This window comes from Haemaphysalis longicornis, unplaced genomic scaffold (assembly GCF_048455015.1).
Source record: "Haemaphysalis longicornis isolate Haplotype H1 unplaced genomic scaffold, Haemaphysalis longicornis Haplotype H1 scaffold_2, whole genome shotgun sequence".
Lineage (NCBI taxonomy): Eukaryota > Metazoa > Arthropoda > Arachnida > Ixodida > Ixodidae > Haemaphysalis > Haemaphysalis longicornis.
In genome coordinates, this window is record NW_027526295.1 from 75,250,895 (window position 1) to 75,269,760 (window position 18,866).

Here is an 18,866-nt window from a genome sequence, read left to right on the forward strand (position 1 = left end):
GTAGCTGCGCGCGCAGAATGTGCGCTGTACACACGTTTCGAAAGCCGTGCGTTTGCGCGGAGAGCACGCGGTGATGAAAAAAAATTGTGAGAGGACAAGGATGCAGTCCACTACAGGGGCGGTGTTGCACAGTGGTCATGTACGCCCTATCGGCGAAGGCCACCGTACAACCTAGACGATTTCGTTATCGGCGTCCGCGCCGTCGTCAGGTCGCTTACGACAGGGGAGAATATTTCCACCTCGTTCCAGTGTTTGGTGGGGAGAAAACCTACCTGAGGAAGAAAACTCGGGGAAGAAAACTCTCCTGGCTGGTGGAGAAAACACACGATTTTCTCCCCTTTACACGGACGACAAGTGTGTTGTGCAATAACTCCAGGGCAACAGCAGCCCATTTATTATGGGATTGTGAAGTGCGACCACACGAAGCTTCAACCAGGACCGACCTTCCGCCGTGGTTGCAAGACGCCATACGCAGTTACGACAAGGACATTCAACTCTCAGCCGTCCAGCAGGTCCTAACGGCTCTCGAACGGCAGCACCGGAGAGAAAGCTGCGGGCCGACGCCCTCCCTTCGGGGACAAGGGTGTCCACCCACCGCAGTGAGTAGCGAAAGTGTTGCTTAGTAGAATGCCACCTGGATCGACGAGTGACTACGTCCGGGCGTAGTGGAGACATCACGCCTGTTGCCGGCGATCATTAAAGTCTCTTTCACTTCACTTCACCTTTTCTCCCCTTTTTTTCTTAGCCTGCGTGACTTCGATGACTGTTTCTTTCATAATGCTTCGCCTCTGTACGAGCATAAGTTACGATTTTTGCAGAGTGCATGTTAGTCCGCAGTACTTGTCACACCGATTGACGGTATCAGTTGCCTGATGGAGTGTGTTGGAAGGCCACCGATAGCAGCGCGGCACCTGGCATTTCGTGCGTAGTGGCCGGCGGTCGGGCCGCGCAGGCACTGCATGGGATGCCCGGGGGCAATGGCGGTTACCAGTTCACCTGCGACTCGGATTTGTTGGGGCAGCTCGTCAACCTTCAATTCGGTACTTCAGCTGGAGAAGCACGGTGCGGGTGGTGGTAGCTTTGTCGTGCACACTTTGTACGCCCCAGCGTTCGCAGCTTACTTCATTCACTTTTCTCTATGCCGCATACACCGTCCGAATGTTTTCTACTGCAATACCGTACAGCAGTCAGTGAAGCTTCAATTTCCCCTCGTGTTCGTGCGGGTCTATGACAGCATCCTCCCTTCCTCTGCAGTTCTCCTGTCGCAAGCATCTATGTTTCGCTTCGTGGCTGTTAAACGTAGCAGCCCAGATGTTGTTTATCTGATTTGCTCTCAAGGCAAATACCTCGCTAAGTATATCAGATTTGGGATACGTATCTCCGAAATTTTCGATTCGAAAAGGTCGAGGTCGCACGTCAAGGCGAAGAAAGAACTGTCCAAAACGATGCCCCCGCTGGCGGAGATGGCAAAACAATCTGGTACTCGTCGTTATCATTCCCATCGATCCTGTTCCCGCAGGTAGGCTGCGCCGCAGATGCCGCCCCTTGGGAGCTCATGACACTATCCTTCCGCTACAGTGGCCGGAAGTAGGATCTGCGGCATCATCGCGTTGGGGTCTCTCGGCATTTACTTTGGGTTCGTTCCCGCGGGCTTTAGACTTGGGCTCAGTTTAAGTTCACTTTGACTTCAGACTTTGGCGCTTTAGATTTTGGACGACGAATATGATCTAACGGGACTCAGCTTTTTCGTGAGGGATTTGTTCTTTGTCGTCTGCGTTTAGACTTTGACTAGCAGGCGGTTCGCACTTTGATAGTTGACGCTTTCTCTGAAGTGGCATTGGAAATTGTTCATTTTTTTTTTCGGAAGAAAATTTGCGTGTTTCAACCTCTCCGTCGTTAGAATTAGGGGATTTGTATTTTGTATATACAGTAGACCCTCGTTAACTCAAACTCGGGTATCTCGAAATATCGGTCAAATCGGCACTTTTTCTCGCCGTGCGTTCCCACCCCATAGATTCTATTTTATTTGCCCCTTTTTATCTGCAAGCGTTTCTTCCGGGAACCACGGATACCTCGAAATGTTCACAGAGAGGACACAGGAGACACTCCCCCGCAGGCAGCTGATAAGATCTCCGTTCGAACACTTAGGTCCACTGCGCACCGAACGCGGTCGTGAACGCAAATGTTCGCGGAGTGCGCGCTATATGAAGCCGATGTCCCCATTAGCGCAATAGATCATGGGGACGATGAGGACCCTCGATAACTGTCTACAACGGCAGAAACAACATCATCCGCTTGCTTCAGAAGGAAGAGTGGGTGGAGGTGAAAAACAAAACGGCCCGCGTGTCTGAGAATTCGGCGCACTTTAAAGATCCCCAGGTGGCCAAAATCAATGCGGAGCCCTCCGTTACGGCGCGCCTCATCGGCTATGAAGAGTCGGCGCGTTAAACCCCACAATCAATCAATCAACCAACAAGGAAGAACGCAGCGGTGGCGAGCTACGATTGTTGCGATACGTTGAGCAGCTAAAGTACGCCTTTCTGGGACCAGACGCGTTCGAGAAACCGGCGAGCGTCACGCAGTTCTTTCTTACGGAATAACAACATTCGCTTTTCATGCGAAGTGTGCTTTTATTACGAAAGCTCCCCTGTGAAGTTGAGCTTTTGCTACCAAAACTAGCTCTTATATCAGTGACCGGGTCACATATTTCCGGCATTGGGTTTACGGTAAACTCCGTTTATATCGAAATTTGCAGCGGATTTTACGACTTCGAGTTAACGAAGTATTACTGTATACTTGACACTAGTGTATACAGTGCGCCAAAGACGAAAAGAGGCAGCTTTGAGCTCACGCTGTCGCAGAAGCCTACGCGCTACTGTATCCATCTGGCGGCCGAGGATATTATAGTGATAGGTACGGGATATAGTCATGACACATGCTATCATAAGGGCAGAAACTTAGGCTCTTTTATTCAACAGGAAGGCTATACCATACCTAACCACCATTTTGTTAGGACTCGAGAAGAAAAATCATTGGAAAAGGACACGTGCTCAGATCTCACTCTTGCGCGGGGGTAGCTGTAGTGCCATTGGGAAATTTCAGAAACAGCTCATTGAAAGGAGAGGCCCTCAACTGAGGAAGGACCACCCGCCTCAGCGTTGCCCGCCAGTCGAAACTTGTGTTCCAGCTCGAACAGAGACAGTCGCTTCCATAGTTCGTCCCGCACTTTTCGGGCTTTTTCTCCCTCTCCCGCTCGGTCTGGCAGACGAAGGCGAGCCCGTCGAAGGGCTTGAAGTTTATCCCCATGAATCTCTTGAGCGCGTTGTAGACCAGTGACACAGTTGTCTGGTCCCATGGCTCCTTGGCAGCGCGGTACGGCGTGATGAGCATCAGCGGCATCCCAGTCTGGTTGTTCTTTTCTATCAGGCCCAGGGTGTAGTCGTTTCTCCAGTAATATAGCGCCCGCTCCACCACATGAGGATGTGGGTTACACTCGAAGTTGGCTATCTGCTTGAAGAGCGTGCACTTGATCTTGGCAAAATGCGTTGGCTCCATGACGTATAGGATGTCCTCAATCTTCTGTAGAAACAGTTTTTCAGTGCACATCTTTGGCCAGAACATTAGTAAGCCCTTCACTACTTGTTCAGCAAGCGTAGCGTCCTTTCCAAAGAACAAAAGGATATAGTATGTCCGCTGCGCGTGGTAGTTCTCCAAGCGTTCGGGCTTGTGCAGCTGGTTGAGCACCTTGATGAGGAACTGCTTGTGCTCGGCCTTGACGGGCCGCGCAAAGCCGTCGATGTTGTAATCTAGGACCTTGAGAAGTTCGGCGACTCCGTTGAATATCTACACCTCGTAACTGGACCTTTGAAATACGTTGTGGTTCTGCTTCCTAACGTACGCCCTGCGGCTCAGGAACTTGCTGTAGACGCGGACCAGAACGGCTTTGAGGATATCCCGCTCCTCCGCGTCCTCGCTGGCGAACCGGTCCACGAGCTGCAAAATTACTTTTTGGTCTATGACCCGCTGCCAGTGGGACGGGTTGAACTCTGATGACCCCAGGAGGGTGGACAGAGGTTCCACATTTGGCCAGGAGGCCTCGGTCGCGATGTTAGGAGTACGGTGGGTTGCATCATTAGTGGGGGTGGGTGTCTGGGAAGGCGGCGGGCTTTCCCATAGCATGCCTCCAGGCATGGCGGGGAGTGCTTTTCCACTTAACTCCATTGTTCGAGGCAGCTTAGACCAAACTTCAGGCAGCTCAGATGATGGAGTAGTAGCAGCGCTACGTTGGCTGGGAAGGTCCGTTTCGCGCGGGATCTTGCACCAGGGCAGGCTCATGACAATAAGGCTTCCACCTACACCAACGCCGACACACATTTTTACTGCACACCCCCGCGGAATGCCCAGTTCTGTAAGTCTCCAGGTAGTGCTTAGGCCAGAAATCCATATCTACACCGCAATACACACGCACATACAATAATATAAATATTTTTATATTTATATACATACATATATATAGGTTTGTGAAAAGGTAATTTCTACCAGACTTGTGGACTGAGTAATTCAGTCCTCTGGACTCGCGCTTCTAGAGCTAGGTGGGCGCATAGCGCAGCAGAACCACGCCCATGTTTTGACGACACACAGAGCTGCACCCTTCACACGTGCTTCATCACGGTCCGGATAGAGCGGGCGAGCGCCTTTGCTTTAGGCTGACCGTGGCTGGAAGGAAAAGTAGGTAGGCTTGCCCTGAGGGAGGTCACAATGGTGGAATGGCTTACCGGTTCTTTGCGGCCTCCGAGTGCGAGAAGCGCGCTTCGGGAGGACTGCAGTACTCAGCCCATAAGGGCTCGGACACTCGCATTTTCGCAAATATAACGCCGGATATCGGACTGACTGATGATCCTCTACCATTTACACGTTCGAATCACACGCCTAGCTGCAATAAATAAAAAGATAATTAACAAGTACTATGTAATTCTTGATTTAAATACTATTTGGGACTCTTTTTTGCGAAAGATTGCCCTACGGCATAAGAAAATATTTTCATATGTACAATTTTGCCCCCGTAACGCGCAAAAATTCAAGTCGAGACCCCATATCCAGCTCTGTATACATCCGGGAGACTGACAGGATGGAGCCCTGTGCCTTGGAGGTGTTGCGTTAGGGCGTGTCTAAGGCCTGGGAAAGTCCACAGCAAATGTTCAACGCCAGCTTCTGACGCAGGAAGCACACAGAAGGGGCGAGTGTCCGCAAACGGTGCATGATTGCGGGCAGGGCAAGCGCGTGTAACTGCTGGGGATAACGCCACCTCAACCAGAAACCTCCGCAGCACGACCTCCCCCCAACGAGCGAGCCCACTGGGGAGGTCAGTTCCACGTGGTGGAAGTAAAGCACGGGTGGCGTGACGGAGGGTTTCCTTTTCCACCAGCAGTTCTTCTATCACAGATGCAGAGAGAAGTGATAGATGCCGTCGGAGGTCCCTGCGACAGGCGCGATCCGCCGCTGTGTGGGCCGGGAGCATGTCCCGGCGAATCCACGAAACGCGGACAGGGCATGAAAAAGTGTCCGTTATCTCGTGAATGCGTGCGGCCAGACTTGTACAATGCGCACCGCTACGCAAATCCCTAGTCGCCGCCATTGAGTCTATGTGAAGTACAACTTGTCCGCAGTTGTCAAGGTCGATGCAGCACATGCAGGCTAAGTCCTGCAATACTCGGGAACAAGTTAAGAACGGCAAAAAATTCTCCCACCTCCCCTCGCGGGAACCCCTGTGTAGATGCGACGCATAGGGGGTTCCGTTGTTGCATCCGTTAGGTTGATTCTCCCATCGCGTGAAACGTGCCGTGAACCCCCTGCCGCGGCAATGACGCAACGTGGCGCGGCTATGACGCAACACAATCCACTTTAATCCAATCCAATCTAAATCCAATCCAATCCAAACCAAGCCAAGCCAAGCCAAGCCAAGCCAATGCCCCTCGCGAGAGTGTTCGCTATGGGAGAGGAGAGGGGGTGAGCGGCGGAGAGCGCAGCTCGCGCGGTGAGGAGAATGGGGGAGGGGTGTGGCGGACAACAACAACGCCGTATGGAGGGACAAGGCGAGTGAATGAGATGCAGTCGCATCTAATAGCTCATGTACGCTATCACTCCGCCCAAGCGACGGGCTCGGATGTCAACGGGCGGGCGCGTTTTGAAAGGACATTGCTATGAATGCGTGATATCGTCTGCCTTTTCACACGTAGTTTGTCGTCGCTGCAGTAGTTTATAAGCCTATTAAGTCCGAAAAATCCCGGAAACGGCTCGTGCCATGTTCAAAATACTACCAGTAACGCACTACTTGCGCCGCGCTGAGTAACACCCAGCCGCGGTAATGAGGCGTAGTGGCAACTTCCGTTGCCGTTCTTAAAGGAGTACTGACACGAAATTTTCGTGTTACGTTTTTTTCGCTGCTATGCGTGCCTACCAGCCCACTAATCATAGAATGACAGATTAGACGGTCGAGCGCAGCGTAAACATCCATTTACGGCGTCGTTTATTCGTGCCAGTTTCGGTTTCGTCTGAAAAACGCCGAGCGGCCGCCATAACAGGATGTATCACATGACGTCACCATTCTTGCCGCCTCGCTGCCTCTCTGGAAGCGCGCGCGAGCGAACGCACGCGCGCGCCCAGACCGGCCGAGGTCTTCGCCGTCGCCACAGGCCCGGGCAGCATGACGTCGGTCACAAAACCGTGACGTGTGCACACGCCCGAGCAGCGCGCGCCAACCACAGCCAGCGCGTCGGCTTTGTCACGGGAGCCCCGACGTCGGCAGTTTGGGGCAAGTAGCACATGATGTCATGTCGGCCCGCTCTGGGCTTTCTCGTGCGGGCGAAGATTAAAATGGATTTTAAATATGTTTCGCTGAACTGTTGCTGTTGAAACTTGCTGGGAGATATCTCCTGATAAAAAGGAAGCGTTTTACATAGTTATCACAGCTTTGAAATTTCGTGTCAGTACTCCTTTAAGTTGTAACCGGGTGTAGGAGGCGTGGGAGTTCACGGAGTGACTCATACGCGCAGCATTGATTTAGGAAAGGGTAGGAGAGACACGTCACGGCAGTGGTGACGAAGCAGTCGCCTGCCCTGGCGTCCACAAAATCCTGGACAACCAGCGGTTGCATCTCAGGTGCCCAATCAGGGACATGAAGGACGGCAGCTGGAGGGTGGTGAAGGCCCGAGGTACGGACGTGTAGCCTTGTCAGAGGCTTGTTGTCCGTCACCTGATGGAACAGCCAGAGCGGCCTTGTGGCGGAAAAGGCTGGCATCGTATTCGCCGGCTGGCCCATGTACGCGGCGAGAGCTGCTGCCTCTGGAACCAGTCCACGTTTCAGCAGGCGTGCGGAACGACGCCGATGAATGAGTTCGTCAAGCGTGTTTAGCTGGGCTTCTGCTTGGAGCTGTGGAATTGGCGTTAGGCGGGGAAGGCCAGTAATAGTGTGCATGGCGGCCCTGTTAATAGCCTCCGGCCGGTCCCAGTCCCCTCGCATCATGTGGTGGAACTGTGCCTAGTACACGAGCCCTTGCTGCAGTACGGAGCGCACTTGGAGACGGGCAATCATCCAGCAGGCCCCGCCAGACTTTGGGAGATGTGGAGAACAAGGTGGAGCATTTGTCCGGCTTTCTGTCCAGCAGATTGGAGCCACTGATCCGCCGAACCTGAAGCCGATATCTCCAATCCCAGAATCCCAAGGTGTCCAACAATAGGAATGGCGGACCCATCCAGCTGCAGTGCGATCGCAGATGATGCGAGGAAACGACGGCCCCAAGTGTTCGCGACGGGAAGCGCCACAGTCGTCTCTTGAGATAGGGTAAGGCCCGCATACTCGCACTTTTACTTGCAGTCTGATAAGGCTTGCTGGATGCACTATTCCTGTCGGGACAGGTCTGGATGAACTGACCATGCAGTAATGTCATCCGCGTACATGAGGAAATACAGTCTTTGATAATGAAGAGGTACCAAGCTAGCGGCAACAAGACAATCTCAAAAGTAGCGGAGACAGAACAGAGCCTTGTAGTACGTCGCGTACTGGTGTAAACCAGCCGAAGCTGCCACCATTGATGCGTATCGAAAAAGACCGGTGTTGAAGAAAGTGTCGGATAAAGTCACAGACTTTGTCTGTGAGGCGAAGACAACTTAGGATTTTTAATATTGAGCGTGACTAATGTTATCAGACTCCTTGCATATGTCCATAGCTAGTACGTCCTCACAAGGCGAGAACGGCCACCCACCAAAAACACAGATGACAGGTATTCCAAGCCATCTTCGGTACCAAGATGAACCCTGAATCCGATTTGCGCCGGATGATATCATTGAAAAGTATCAAGTCACCCCTGTAGGCGTGTTGCAAGCATCCGCTCTAACAGCTTTCACAGCGTAGCTGTCAAAGCGATTGGCCGGAAGTTGCGAAGTTCGTGCGGTGGTTTCCCGGGCTTTGGGATCGGAACAATATCTACCCGGAGCCAGGATTTAGGGAATTGACCAGATAGCCACACCTGATTTACAGAGTCGAGAAGCATCGTGAGAGCTGGATCGTCAATATTTTTGTATCCCTCGTAAGTAATGTCATCGGGACCCGGAGCAGTCCGCAGTTTAGCTCGATCGATCGCCGCCAAGAATTCAGCCGTTGTGAACGGAACCTGTTTTGCCACTGTCACAGCATCAAAGGCCGGAAACAAAGGCAGGAAAACTGGCTGCTGCTTCCGGAGGGTGACTGCCGGATTCCATAGCGCGAAAGGTTCGCCAGACAGACGTCGTAGAAGATGACGGACCAAGAGAAGAGCGCCAGTCAATCCAGCGCTACCTGGACAGTCTTTTCTTATGCCGTCTAGCAGCAGCGGTGAGGTGCTGATACTGCAGCTTGGCATGTATCGACGAAGGGTCCCGGGTGGCAATTACTTCAGCTTGATTATGTTTGGTCCAGAACTGCAGGAGCCGGAGATCGGGGTTTGGGTGGGTCTCCTCCACCCACGTACGCTCAGAGGCATCCGCAAGAACACGGCGAAGCAGATCGGTGGGGTATGGGGTGATCGCAGAGATGGAAGCGTTGGGGTTAGTTCACCACTGTGCACCGGCGACGAAGGCGACCTGTTGACTCCGGAATTAGACCGATGCGAGTTGGGTGGTTATCGCTGCCCAACAGTCCGCTTCGCGTTTTGTGTACCCAGCCAACACAACAAGTCATGTGAATAGGGAGGCACCCGTACGTGGGTACACCGGCGTGTTGGGCTAGTAATGCCATTCAGGAGTGTAAAGCTGTCATCGGTAAAGTGGTCTAAGATCACTCGATCACGCTCACTTGAAGGCGGATATCCCCAGTCACAGTGCGGAGCATTGAATTCCTCCGCCACAAGAATGGGGAACCCAGGGTTAGCTCGCCGTAGTTGAGTGAGCCACGCCAGCCGCAGGCGGGGAGCACGACGACCATAAGGGCGCACGTAGCACGACACCAGTATTACCGCACAACGCTGAAGTTGCACTTTTACCGCCATCACTTCCTGCCAGTCTGTGCACCGCGAGTTTAGAGGGGTAGCGTTTTGAGGAAACGGAGACAGAACATAAATCGCCGCCTAGCCCGGAAAAATAGAACTTGAGCTGCACCGCAGATCAGGAATGGACGGCTCAGAGTATGCCGCATATTGAGGCAAGCAGGGGAGAGTTCGTCTCCTGAAGTAAGAAAGCCCAGGCATGCAGCTTCCCCAGACGTAGCCTTTCACGGATCTCTCCAACGTTTGTAGAGAGACCCCTACAGTTCCAATGAATATATTCTTGCAGGCATTGTAGCGGACTGGTTAGCGAAGTTGTGCGGCGAGTACGGAAACCAGTGTCTGTAGCTGATGCACCACAAACTGGAGAAGCTCCTTGTGGGTCAGAGTAGAGAAGGCCGACTTAGAGGCAAGGTCAGTCGTAGAAGGGGCGTGCTGGTGAGCTTTGGAGAAAGGACGAGGTGGCTATTGAGTCGATTAATGCAAGTTTTGCCGCCGGCGTGTTAATTGAGACCTTCGCGTGTTGAGTTCCTAATTTCAACATGCAGCAAGGCCAGCTGTTGGTCTACGGCCACAAGCTCCTCCCCCGAAGGAGGCAAGGGCGTCTCAGAAACAGCTTTCCGGCGACGGCGCAAACCACGAACAGCGTCTCCATATGTTGGCTGCGAGGGAGGCTCCGTAGCTTCCTCCTCCTCCACTTCATCCTCAGCCTCTTTTTCCAAACAGTCGAACAGTCGAAACGGTTGAACGTTCAGGTTGGGTTTGGCTGGGAACGAACACGCCATGCCGGCGCTTCGCACGCGTGGCCTTGCTCTTGGTGGGGCAGCCTTTATCTGTGATCTCATGGTCGTCAGAGCGACAACGACTACACTTAAACTTTGGCTGTTGAGGTGGAGTAGTTTCGACCTGATTGGAATCCGATGTTGGGCACGGACATGACGATCTCATGTGGCCACGGCGAAAGCAACGATAGCAGTGCACTACCCCTGCTTAGAAAGGACGGCGTCTGAGGACACAACCATTGAAAAAAAGGCGGTTTGGGGCTCCAGCCGGCCCGGTAGCGTCACGAGGCAGGTGCGGCCGAGCCCCATCAACCGCACTAGAAGCACTTCATGCGTGTCGCGCCTGATGTTGTCGCGAAGGTAGTCTGGATCCTCCGCGGGATAGACGCCCGTGACAACATGACGGCGGAAGTCAGTTTCTGATAACACGTACGCTTGTACTTTAAGAATTGTGTCAGCAGGAAGAGGTATGTGCTGCATCGAAGACAACTTAGCCACTGCATTTAGAGATGTCACCCACACTGACACAGTGTTCGTAGCTCGGTGATCGTCGTATCCAGTAAATCCAGTTGTTCCGAAGGAGTCATCAAGCAATTTCTGCAACGTCTTCGTGGGTAGACTGAGGATGTTTAAATGCTGTCGAGGCTTGATGACAACTTTGTACCCGGCTTTTGGCAAGGAGCTCTGCAGGGTAGGGGTCGCGGGAGATTTTGCGAGAGTTGGAGTCAAAGCAGAATTGTGGGCCTTTCCAGCGGCACAAGCCTGCTTTGCTTTGCAGCAGGCGGTGCAGTCCCTCCTTCCGTAACAACAGTATGGGGCTCGTCGGCAGGTCGCTTTGTGGACGGGTCGGCGGTTACGTCCATGAGTGAAGGGAAGTCGTCAGAGGTTCCAGCAGCAACATCAGCCGCAGCAGACGCTCCTGGCAGCTCTGTTGTTTCGGTCTCTGGTATCTGGTTCAGCCCGTCGACCATTGCAAGGCCGGGTCTTGGTCGCAAGGAGCTCAGATTCTGCTGGGCTAAGCCTAACGGCGAGGGTAGAAATGGGAACTCGTTTTACTGCGTCTACTATACGGCCCAGAATCACTTCGCGGAAGAACTACAATTTTACCTTCGAAATTAAATTTCATAATATTACTTGATGTCTTCCCTGAGACAGCATGTATATTCAAAGGCATGGATTCGGCACAACCGTTTATTGACTAGTGCTGGCCGCAGAACGATAAACGGTGCAGGATGATGATGATAATTAAGTACAAAGAGGCCGAAGCAGCTTCGCGCCACTCGGTGATGATGGGGGATTTACAGGCGATGTTGAAAAACGCTCCCTGGGGCGCAAATCACCTCTCACACTTAGTCCTCCCTCCGAGGGAAGACAGCCACCTGACGCAAATCACCGCTCACAACATATAAACCATTTTCCTTTGTAGACATGGGCGTCACCATAATGCTTTTTCTGGCCAGACAGTAACCGGCCGCGCGCCTTGCACTTCAGGCGGAGCAACGTTGCTGCGCGCACTGGGCTGTTAATCGCTTCGCGTGGTGTGCTCCACGGTGCACTTCAAGAGCGTTTGTTACCTCCAGCGCCGTTTTCGCGCAACTTTCAAATGTTATAGCCCATTTCGCGATGCCTGCTCTGACTTCGTTGTGCCAGCCCCGTGCGGTCGTGAGAACACCAGAAAAAAGAAATGCCGGGAGGATATGCGGGCGACGTGCACAGTGGCGGAAATGCTGTGCGGTTGCATGTTTATGCTCAAACGCCTACGCATAGAGACCAAGTTAGGACATCGGTGCGCGTCGGGGATAAACAGTGAAAACTTCGTACCGACGAGAAACTGTCGTGTGACGGCAGCGAACTGAGTGAAATGCACTTTCACACACAAGGCTGTAACAATTACAGGCGACAAGGATGGGTCCCCCAAAAGTTAGAAGTAAATAACTTGACCCCTAACAATACAATATTATGATTTCTGTCTCCTTGTAATAATTTTAAAATGACGTACATTATTCGCTCAGTACAACCAATTGGCGTTGTCAGCAATTCCCATGTCATCCAATCTACAACACTTCAAAAGTACGGTGGTTTACTTAATTTTATGCGAACGTATTACACTACGAAACGATATGAAAGCATCACCTTTCTTATCGGCCACTCTTTCCTTATCGATAGGAGAATAAGCAGGGAGCACAATGCGAAAGCACAGCTCGGGATATGCGAACGTTTTGTTCGGAAAACAGCTCAAGCTGGACGCAACAGGGAAAAGAAGAAAAGTTTCTGATGCCTATGCCTTGTCACGAGATCAAACGCACTACAATGACAAAACAGCCAATTTATCAAAACTTTGGGGGGCAGGTTGGTTCATGATTGATAATATGTTTAGCACAGAAACCAAAGACGGTACACAAGAAAGGAGACATTACAGAAGACGGTACACTTTCTCCTCTCTTGTGTACCGTCTTTGGTTTTCGCGCCGAACATATTTAAGGACAAAACAGCCGTTGCTGACCGCGTAAAGCGTTCATTGTACAAGCCAAGCGTCGACAAAGATCGGATCCCAGCGACAGCGCACAAGCATGATTATAAACTTGGAACAGTAGTTCGACTGGTGTCGTGGTTGTGTCGATTTTCTTCGCAGGTAATTCATGCTCTTCATCAATCGTAATGTGTAGTTTAGTGGGATCATACTGTATTCCAATGTCAACAGCCTGGTAATCGCTTTGTCGAGAGCCCATAACGAACGTGGGTCAGCGAGGCATGCACAAACCGTTCGCTCCGCATTAGTCTTTTCCGCTTCGGAAGACAAGCCATATCGGCGAAAATCACAAGCAAGGCTGCATTGAAAATAATTATTTGATCCCCGATACTGATTCAATACCAGTCCGCACCATAGCGGCAGTGTTTTTATCGATGAATTAGAGAGTGCTGCCGGTACCACCACCACTGGTACCGCGGGTCGCTACATCTGGGATCTCAAATTAGGGTCTCACATACACTTTTGGGCTCTTCCGCAGGTAATAAAACAAAAGAGCAGCCACACACAAGCACTGCAACCGCTAACTTAACGTGAAAGGGCTGCGGTTGTTTGAGTAACGCACGGATACCGAATGCACGCACGGGAAGAAGGGAGCACTTAGCAGCCCAGCAAGGCGGTTGCGGCTTTGGCTTCATAGACGGCGCCGCTGTCTAGCCAGCAAAAGCAAAATGGCGGCGCCCACGGCTAGAAGGAGAAAAGGTGTATATATACAGGCTGCTTCAGGGAAGATTTTAAGTAATTTTACAAAAAAGAATTTCGGAGCTAAAATTGTTTTTCTTGCGGGGAGTGATTCGGGGCCATGGGGGACGCAATAAAACGGGTTGAACTTGCTATTTAAAGCATGAAATATTTAGTACTTCTCATTAACTAAAACAAGCATGAAATAATTAGTGCTTCTAATTAACTTTCTACTTATTGCAGATAGGCGTGGGATTCCAATGTGTAAATGGTAGAGGATCATCAGTCACATTGATATTCAACGTCATTTTTGCGAAAATGGATCGCCCGATCCCTTATGGCCTGAGTACTTCAGTCCTCCAGGTGCGCGCTTCTGGAACTCGGCGGCTTCCAAGCGCCGGTAAGCCATGCCATCATTGTGACGTCACTCAGAGCACACCACTCTACTTCTCCTTCAACAAGATCGGGCTAAAGGGGAGGTGTTCGCCCGCTCTATCCAGGCCGTGATAAAGCGCGTGTGAAGTGTGCAGCTCTGTGTGACGTCAACACGTGGGCGTGGCTCTGCGCCGCTTGCGGCCGCCTGGAGGACTGAAGCGCGCGTCTGAAGGACTGAAATACTCAGGCTAGAGCCACTAGATGAAGCTTATTTAGTGGCTCTAACTCAGGCCACAAGTCTGCGGGAAATTACATTTTCACAAACCTTAAGGTGTGTATCTTAATTAAAGTCACAGTTTAAAAATATGCCGATGCACTGTAAGACGATGCAATCGAAAGCATGTTGCTCCCTTTTGCAGGCAGTTCAGCACGGTATATTTGCATTTTGCTCAATAAGATAATTAATCACTTTTCATTGAGCAACTTTCCAACGAACGAAGCTAGGCAAAAAATCCCAATTAGAAAGTTGCAGAGTGGTTTTCAAAACGTCGGAATAAGCAGCCCAATAACAGTCTTTCTGTACAATAATTCTTAGTATTTTTCAGCTGATGGAAGATGCCCGTGAAATACAAAAAAAAAAAAAAACACCACGTGACGTCCCGGCTTGGGCGTCGTGATTGCACGGCTCCCAAACGTTCCGTACATGGACCAAGGTAAATATAAATGGTAGCGAAGGCTCGGGCAAAAAGCGGTTCAGAACCTATTGCCAGCGACATCAGCATGGGGGCTTATGGGAGTGGCAATTGAAGCGCGACTAGGTGAGGAGGGAACAAACACTAGTAACAAGAAACCAAGTTTTGTTCAACAATAAAACAACATTAATATTTTACGAACAATATTTATTTCTGAATCACATTTATTTAGGCACAATGTGTAAATAATTTATAAAAATGCTGTGAATTCTCAAAAACCTTTTTTGTAGCGCCCTCTGAAGAATGGCACATGTCATTGCTCTGTGATGCAGTCCTTGTAGTGTTCGGAAAGGCGCTCCTAAAGTTCGTCTGCTAGGAAACGCCCCTCGCGTGTTTTGGTGGTGCGCATTTGCATTCGCTTTTCCATGTCAATTTGGTGTGCACTTAATTTTTGCTGTGCGTGGAGTTGCGAGGTGCGTTGTATCGTCGGTGGACACGTTTAGTACCGTGCCCGGCGGGCACGGTAAACTACGGGACGATGCTGCCAACGGTTGGAGCGGAGCGCTTTCCTCGGTACCTACGGAAACGATGTGCCGTACAAGGTTGCAACAGCAACTCCCGTACACCTGGCGTTTTACTGCACCATTTTCCTCTCATTTCCACAGGTAACGCGAAACTATAGTACTGTTAATACGTGCACGGGGGTTGTGTAAGGGTAAGTGGTGGTGCTTCGAAAAAAAATGGGTCTAAAGCTGTGTTATGTAACAGTTATCTCTTGATTTCACCTCAGGCTGGCTCGGAGCAAGTGGTGTCAATTACTCTAGGACTTCTCAGCGTAGTACCAATCGAATTTAAACGAGTCGCTTTAATTGTCTATCTCAGTGTTTTCTCTATTGCATTACAATGCTTGTAGTGCTCGTTGCTTCCCGCACTTGTATGCGCAAGCATTATTTCCATCGCAGTACTGTGTTGTGCTGCTCCGTGCTGCGCTGCTGCCAGATCTTTCCTGCGATGTGCTTTTACATACTGCCATCGCTTTCGTTTGCATTGATCCATTTTTCCTCTTTTTACTTACCTGTTGCGACACTTGCCTAATAATGCAACCAGGAAATTGCAGGCGTGAATGCTGAGTGAACGTCTGTAGAAACACTTGTCTACTTGATAAGACGCCGGGACAGCTGCGGTGTGCTCGCTGCACTTTCGTGAATCGGCATTCCTGCGGCCCGGTTTTCTGCGTCAAGATGCAGTGCCTAGTTCTTTTCTCTTGTTTCGAAGTAGTTCTGCTGCTGACGCTTTCATTGCTCATAGTGCTATGTGTTACGGGTAAAGTCAATTTTTCGGCGCGTAAGGAAAGTCATAATGCATGTAGTGCCCACGAACATTTTGTACTTATTGTATACGTGCTGATTTTGTGCAGTGTGGTAAATTTGTTTTATGTTTATCCTGTAATAAAATTCAAATGTCTTGATTATAGCATGACTATGCGTTATGTCTTCTCTTAGAACAGAAGTCCACAAACTGAGCAAGCATTCTATAACCTTGATCTATACTTAACGCACGCACGCAACCTGCGTATGTGCGACGCAATTAAACCCAGCAGTGGCGTTGGTAGAAACTGGTATCGGGGTGAGGAGTGGGCACGTTTTTTATATGAAAGGGGGGCCGGGGAGAGTGGTAAAGTGTCATTTTGTGCTCTGTATCCCAAGGCAGAAAAAAAAAATGTCGGGGGGGGGGGGTGGGGGGGGGGTAAGTTTGCCACCCACTGCAATCAAAATAAACAACTGATTGCTTTTATACAGCAGTGGAAGGCATGAATACAGAATTAAGGTTCAGAGAAGATGCAAGATGTTTTTATAAACACCGAGGCTAATCATACGGCAGTATGCTAAAGTACGTTTCTCTAATCACGAGTATAAGCTGGCGTTGACTTGAAACACACACGCCAAGGGCTCGCCAACTTGCGTCAGATGGCAATGACTTGAGCCCTCAGCGATCAGAGGCCTGCTAAGGCTATTTTGAAGTCAAATGTTCCCGCTAATGCCACCAAAATGACGTCACTTTCTGACCGGATGCTGCGTCACATCCTGTTTATTTTTTGTTCCGCCGGAAGTGTTCCCTCCTCACACAGATGGCGCTAAGCCCCATGAGCAGCTTAAGAGCCGCCATTTTCTGAACGTATGGGCTTCTATGGAAGCTTCGCTACCAGTTATATTTACCTTGCATGGACTGCCATAGGCGTGCTGCCGTTTAAAAGGTGACAGGGCACCACCGTGGTGGTTGGCTGTGCCCTTTACGCCAGCGATGTGCTTCTCTCGCCACAGATCGTCAATAACAATAACCAGACGCACCGGTTATCGCTTGTCCTGCCGGGATCAACTGGTTCGTCTTCTGCCGTGTCACTTTTTAAGTGGCTTCGCACCTATATTGTACGCGGAACATTTAGGAGCACTGCAATCACGATGCGCAAGCAGGCATGTCACGTGATGGTTTTTCTATTTCGCGGGCATCCATACCTGATGATGATGGTTAGTGTTTAATGGCCCGCCGCGGTGGCTCAGTGGCTAAGGCGTTGCGCTGCTGAGCACGAGGTCGCGGGTTCAATTCCCGGCCGCGGCGGCCGCTTTTCTGATGGAGGCGAAAAGCAAAAACGCCCGTGTGTACGAGATTTCGGCGCACGATAAAGATCCCCAGGTGGTCGAAATTAATCCGGAGCCCTCCACTACGGCGCGCCTCATCGCCTGTGTTGCGTCGGCGCGTTAAACCCCACAATCAATCAATGGCGCAAGGCCAACGAGGGCAAAGAGCGCCAGAGAAGACGTTATTTAATGAAGAAAAGTGATTACCATACAAAGGTAGGTATAAAAAAGTGTAAACCGAACATAGTAAAATCAATTAAAGAAAATGGTGATGGCTGGTGTATAGGGCCAGATTTGATTATGCGTGATAGGAAATAAGGTTTAAAAACTTGACCTCTGACAAATACTCAAACACACGTTTCATGGAAACCATGGCATTGTCACCTAGAAACAACGATGGATGTAGGGGAATATGTTGTCTGTAGAGTTCTCTGAAGTGTTTGTGTCGTGTTGTGTGAAGTGCCTTGCATGTGATTAGGATGTGCACTACGGATAGGGCCTCTCCGCACCTGCTGCACTGGGGTCTAGAAGATCCCGTCAGCAGATACGAGTGCGTCGCATGGGTGTGCCCTATCCGCAGCCTACCCAAGGCGACTTCCGTGTGTCTGTTGTGTGAGTCAGCTGTGTACCGTCCCAAGTGCAGCTTTATTACATGTAGTTTGTTGTCTGTCTGTTCGTCCCAGTGTGTTTGCCATGTTCTGCGCAGGTGTTGTCTTATGTGTGGCTTGAGGTCTGTGTAGGGTATCGTTGTAATCTCTAAAGTGTTCCTGAGTGCAGCAGCAGTAGCCCTCTCGTCTGCCAAATCATTCCCAGCGATCCCTATGTGTCCTGGGACCCAGCATAGCACCAGCTCATGCTTTTGTGCATACACGAACATGATAGTGTTGAATACAAGATTAACTATGTGGTTTGGGGGGGGGGGGGGGCTTGTGCGATGACAGTGCGCGAACAACACTCAAAGAATCTGTATAGATGATGGAATTGGGAATTTGAGTTTCAAGAATGTGTCGTACAATCAGTAAAATTCCATACGCTTCTGCTGAAAAAATTGTTGTGTGCACGCTCATGGTTCTGGCTGCATTGAAATTTGGACCATGAGCAGCGCACGACACTATAGTGGAGGTTTTAGAAGCGTCACTATAAAATTCTGCACATGTGTATTTAAACTGCAAAGACAGAAAGTGCTGCAGTATTGCAGCTCGTGGTACACGATTTTTGTCAAGTCTCATAAAAGAAAGGTCGCACGACACAGGGCGAACTTGCCAAGGCGGTAAACTGTTAGAAAAGGATGACCTGTACACATCTAAAAACAAAGCACTGAGATCCGAGGCTCGCTCTCTCACTCTAAGTGAAAAGGGCAGAGGAACGGATGGGCGATTTATAAAGAGCAGAGATGTTGATGTATCGTTAAAGACAGGATAAAAAAGATGATTATTCAGCGACGACATTTTAAAAGCATAAAGCAAGTCCGTGTACGTTCGTTGGTTCTCAAGGCTCCACTTATCACACTCGACATAAAGACTCTCGGCAGGGCTATTGCGAAAAGCACCCGAAGCAAAACGAAGGCCCAAGTGTAGCACTGGGTCCAGAATTCGCAAGGCTGTCTTAGTCGCCGATCCATACACCACACTGCCATAGTCTAAACGAGACCCAACCAA

The 18,866-nt window shown here is 50.5% G+C and overlaps 1 pseudogene; it reads right to left on the reverse strand.

Annotated features, from left to right (window-relative positions):
* Nucleotides 1-2,899: 2,899 nt before the first annotated feature.
* LOC144168084 (serine/threonine-protein phosphatase 2A 56 kDa regulatory subunit epsilon isoform pseudogene) lies at nt 2,900-4,191 on the reverse strand (annotated as a pseudogene).
* Nucleotides 4,192-18,866: the final 14,675 nt, after the last annotated feature.